Here is a 5,842-nt window from a genome sequence, read left to right as displayed (position 1 = left end):
CGTCCACGGCGATCGTCAGCGCTAGCAGTGCGCCGTCCGTACGGACCGCATAGGCCGCGAGTATTCAGCACTCTAAGGGTTAATTACGATTCGTCAAATAAAATGAACAGCGAACTTGAAGAAACGTTCCATTCTCTGCAATTTCAATGATTTTGAAACATGTTATGGAGATCGAAGGAAAGTGAATTCAAAATTTACGAGAATACTCCAATGCATTATAGATTTAAGGTATCAAACTAAGATAACGAGTGTTTCACAGAAGCACGACCGTCCCTATGGAATAAGCTAGGCCGCACAATTAATAAAAAATACAATCATACAAAAATATAACAATAAACACTGAAGAAAATTCGTTTAATATAGAAATAAATTACAGTATCGATTATTAATAAAAAATAATCTTCAACATCTGGAAGATCGTCTACTAACACATTATTAAACAAAAGGGGTATCGGATAAAATATTGAACTTTCATAAAAAAATTATTGCCATTTTAGTTTTTCTAACATTAATTTATAAGGTGTCCAGATATTTTTATAACACGAAAATTCACTTTTCTCAGCACTTCTTATATTTTAAAAAACGCTTTGTTTTAAATCAAAAGTTTATTACTCCGACACCTATACAATATAGTTCAATATACTGCAAAATGTATTTTTTTCAAGTACAGGGCAGAGAAATCAAAGTTGTGCTAATGTCCGAATATTTTCGGGCCGGACTATATAACCGGGGATCGGCCTTAGTTCTTGAAATATTCATAAAAAATGTCGGTATCGCTGCAAAGTATTTTTGACTACAGTTATGCGTATTTGGCAATGCGAGCGTCAGTATTAGTTGCAGGTTACCTTTTGTTTATAAACGAGAGTAAGGCGAGCAAGGGCTTAAAATAATGGTACAAGTACATATACGATGCTGCAATATATGCCTGCTATAACTTATCTACTATAATTTATATACTAGCTCAATAAAAAGGGAATATCATCATTTATTAGGTGTAAGTGTGGGTTAGGGTTTTCACCGACCGCTGCAAGGTGGGCACAAACAGTTGCGCGAAGTAATAACAAATTAATTATAAAAATAGTATGTATAATGTATTATAAAAATAATAAGGAAATGAGTAATTGATATTATTTTAGGAAATAGAATAATCGTTATTGTACACTTATTATAGGCGGATGATTGAAGGCTTGCAAACTCAAGAGTGTCTACCACAAAATGATAACGTAAAATCCTGGATTCTTAGAGATAAAGCAACCTTATATCTTTTCAGAGCAGCCCTTCGATCAATATCGTAGTATTTTATATATTTTTCATTACTTAGTTAAATATTTTATTTTGGATATCTAGTATCGTGAGGAAAAAGCCTGGTTAGAAACTAAGCAAAACAAGGTCGCCTGTCCTTCGGTTATTAGTTTACATAGAAAAAGCCTGTGTGACCAAAGTCACCTAGTTCTTGCGAAGCGTTAACAGGATGGAATTAGAGAAACGGAAAAATAGCGCTAATGGAGGGGAACGATTCGAATCCAAGGAGCGGTTAATCGAAAAGTGAGAGTGGGTCGAGAGGTCAGAATTAATCGAGGAGTCGAAGAGTAGAATTGTTAGAGTTAGCGTTGTCGAGTTGCGTTGTTGAGAATAGAGTTGTTAGCGTTGCGGAGTTGCGTGAGCCAAGTTAGAGAAAGATTGTTACTATTAGTTCCATATTAAACAACCATCGTTTTCTGTCTCATTAATATCTGTATAACTAATTTAAAATAAAATAAATAGTATCAAAGAAATTGTATACCATAATATTTCCGCGATACTACAAATATGATATTAAAATTTAATATTAAAGTTTAATATATTGCTTATAGTCCCTTATTACAAAGTAGTGATCTTGTTCTGTCAATGTTTCTGTAGTTATGTATTAGAACTGGCAATTGTATTAAAAAGTAGGGTTGAACTTTATTATAGGGAACTAAAAATCATTGTCTTTTTTATCTGCAATCTTGTAGTTTTCAATATGTGGAATCCACAAATACAAGTTTGAAATTGTGGGATTCAATGATTCATACCACATGACTATGCAAAGCGAAGCATCTTCAGAGTACTTTACATTTCTCCTTGGCGCCAAATAGACTTATGTCCATTATATCGTCCAATGAGTTAACCACACAGATCAGCATTCATACTAGTTCGACTTCTGTTTACAGAACACGTAGCGGATCGTTTCCATCAACGATGTCACTAGAATGATGTTATTATGACGAAAAAAATGTCGCCATGAAAATTCGCACAATCCTTATCCTAATCCCGATCCTTAGTTGGTTGCGAATTGAATTCTATTCGTTGAGTATGCGTACGTGTTACATTGAGTATATTACATTCGCAGAAAATTAGTTCGTACTAACATATTCGGCCGTCTCGCGGCGACCGGGAAATAAATACAGGAAATATTAGATAACTGCGAAAAGGTATATAATTTTTTGGACGCATTGGAAAAAACTGTTACCTACAGGTCTTGAACACTGATATTGTTGCAATGCATTCTTCACACGAACTTTTACTGAACTATCTCGAAATACAACTTAATGTAACCGAGTTTCTTCAGGGTATAAATACAGCTCGGGGGAAAAAGGAGGATGCACAGACTTGTAGAAAAATACTTTGGTAAGTTGATCGATGATTGAAACGATGTTAAAAGGCGAGTTCCTAACGGTGGACATCCGAAATTTCTGATGTGCCATTTTTTTTAGATGAATGGACAATTAGAAGTAATTGCTGGGTACATGTTCCAAAGAAAGTCCAGCACCTAAATACCGGTCGCGTCAAGTAGCGATAGATTTTACGTTCTTCAAGGTGGATCTCACCGGTAATGGGAGAACACTCTAACCTGAACATACGGATGAGACCAGGCACTTGCAATGTTAATGCTTTTTATTATAAAAGGGAATAAATATTTCAATTCATAGATAACTTATGCACCACTTCAATTTGCCGAAAACAAAAAAAGAATATGAAAAAACAGTAACACTACAGCCTTTTTTTTCAAAAAGTAGTCGAACTAATCCAGGTTTGCTCTATATAAGTATCCTTGAGTCATGTCAGAATGAAAAACCAAATATATACAAAACACATGTAACCACACAAGTTTGACTCAATAGGCCAAAATGATTATTATCCATATGCAGTCAGTGATTTCAGAAACTGTACTCATTGAAGGATTCATAATCCAATTTATTGCCAAAGTAAAGTGTAAAATATTACACAAATTTTACATAAATACGATTTTGTACCACTGGATCCCAAAACTTTAAACTAGCATTTTCGAATTCCCCGTTCCGAAAGCTGACAGATTGCAAAAAAAGTGATTAATTCTTGATTTTGCCCTAAAGCAGAGTTCAGCCAAAAACGATAATAACATAGATTCAACATTCGTCTACACTTTTCAATTTGGACCCGCAAACGCCATAAAAGTACTGGTTTATTTCGCCATATCCGGAAGCAAGTAACATCTTTCTTTTATTATTAATCTTGTGATTTAGGTTCCATATGAAGTATAATCTCGATTAAAACAGCATACCAATACTGTTGTGTACAACAGAAATGCTGAAGCAAAATCAGGAGATTTATGGAGTGACACATGATATAATAGTACTTCAAGCAAAAATAAAGTTTATACTGATTTATGCAAAGTGATGGTAACTGCATATGGTCCATAGGTGTTTAAGTACCGTGATATTGGTCAATTTTTTGAAAAAATAAGCAAATAAAAATATTCTTAGCAAGTCAACGCTAGGAAAAGATACAGTTGGATTTCAATTGGTGAAGCAATCGTTGGATAAAGTCGGATGTTGCATAAGTAAACGTGATGTTAAACAATATGAAATGAAAACAGTCAAATGTGCACTTGCTGCAAACTATTGTTCGTAACTAATTCGATTTCGTGTATGTTGAAAGCTGGAAGAAGTTTAAAATTATTTCATTCTAACATGTTACGTGTAACATGTATAACACAGAGCTTGTGTAAAATAGCCGAGAAAATGAAACTATTATTCCCTTCAATCAATAAATTGTTTCTATAAAGCAAATATTTTTAAAAGTTGCACACATTGTGCCGGAACTTATAGAAAAAAACTATCAAATGTGCCTATTATATGTGATCTTACAGGTAACTTCAGCATCACACGGGGTATCCAAAAAATTGTAGTAGAAGCCGCTAAAAGAGATAAGACTTGTTCATCCGAAGCCTCGTGTGCAAGAAAATCGAATTTGAATTTCTATCAAGTATCGTATCGAAGAGACCGAGCATTGATTGAATGTGTTCCGTCGTACGCGGCTACTTTGTTCGTATTTATGACTTGGCATGGCCTGAATTACTACAACAATAGTAGTACAACAAACTACAACGTAGTTTGATCCTTAAAAATAACGACAACAGAACCTGCTGGAACCGGGAGACAGCAAGCAACACGTGTCAGCACTATGTTTGCTTACGGGCACTATGTCGATATATTTTAAAGATAGAGATATAATAGAGCTGCGGGAGGAAAATTATGAGATAAGAAGGGTAGAACAACAGGAGCGATATAACACCCGCTCTAGGTCAGGAGCCTCAATTTTTCTAGCAAGAATTAGGGCAATGGAAGAACGTATAGAGAAAAGGTGCAGAGAAGAATGGAGTTATTATAGGCAGAATAATTGGACAAGGAGCTTGTATTTTTAAGAAGTACGAAAGGAATATTGAACACTTTACCATGCAAATCTTTAGTGGACATGGAATATTTAACGTATATCGTAAGACGATTAATAAGGAGATCCACTCAAGATTCTGGGACTGCGATATTGAAAGAGATGATACAGAGCAAGCGTTGTTCCACTACCCTAGGTGGATCAATGCTAGAACAGTATTAGAAAATTACTTGGACATGCCACTGACAACCGATAAGCAGGGAGGAAAATTGGGTGAGATTCCAAGGACTACGTAAGAAGATCATGGAAACTAGACAAGTCCAGGGAAGGAACTTTGAACGAAGAAGGAGACCTGGATAAGAAGATCTTGATTAGGGGAGGAGTACGCACGGAAAGAAGACCAACACTGAAGTAATGCCGAAAGATGATTCCAGGGTTGGTACTTTTAGTTAAATGCAATGTCGGGTTGTATAATTGTAATATAGCGGATCTGCTAAGGTGCCCGATGAGCCGAATGTTAAATCAAATGTAACTTTGAGTAATTTAGATTATAGGAGGTGTATACGACGGAAGGATATAGAAATGCGAACCGAGTGAGTATTATTGTATTCACACATTTCGGCACACATATATGTAAGGTTCAATAATTGGATAATTCAGGGATCGATTCTGAAGTCTGAAAATCGAGTTTTTTTTATTATGAAGTGATTAGATAAAATACAAAAACGAACAACAATTAATATGCGTCTATAACAATAAATAACGATGATTATCTAAACAGGAAACAATAAGTCTTTGGTGCAATGTTTACCTGAAAATCGAGAATCGATTTTCAACGTCCTGAGCTACCGATCTTTCTTCTTCAGTCTTTAAATCTTAAATCTTCAGTCTTTAAAATCTTAAATAACTATTCTGTAACCTTGTCTGTCTCTCTAATGTAACTCTCTGTCCGTCCGTTTGGGAAAAACGTGCTTCTTCAAATGGTCGTCCGTAAAACAAAGGAAGATCGCTCTGTCCGTGAAACACAGCCTGTCATGCTACCCGTAAAACAAAAAAAAAATCTCTATCCTACATGAACTCTAGGGAGTTTACATATATATAACTGCGTATTATATATTGTTGAGGTTATTGGATGTATAAAGAGAGAAAACGCGTGGATAAAGTGTAAGGT

The 5,842-nt window shown here is 35.1% G+C and overlaps 1 long non-coding RNA gene across 1 annotated transcript; it reads left to right on the top strand.

The window, feature by feature from the left end:
* Window positions 1–1,362: 1,362 nt before the first annotated feature.
* LOC125387014 lies at window positions 1,363–4,806 on the top strand. The gene is made up of 2 exons (XR_007227617.1): window positions 1,363–2,649; window positions 2,736–4,806. It is a non-coding gene; the product is annotated as an uncharacterized LOC125387014 (long non-coding RNA).
* Window positions 4,807–5,842: the final 1,036 nt, after the last annotated feature.

Source organism: Bombus terrestris, unplaced genomic scaffold (genome assembly GCF_910591885.1).
Source record: "Bombus terrestris unplaced genomic scaffold, iyBomTerr1.2, whole genome shotgun sequence".
Classification (NCBI taxonomy): domain Eukaryota; kingdom Metazoa; phylum Arthropoda; class Insecta; order Hymenoptera; family Apidae; genus Bombus; species Bombus terrestris.
The sequence above is the reverse complement of the archived record's forward strand: the minus strand, read 5'-3'. Positions and strand labels throughout refer to the sequence as shown.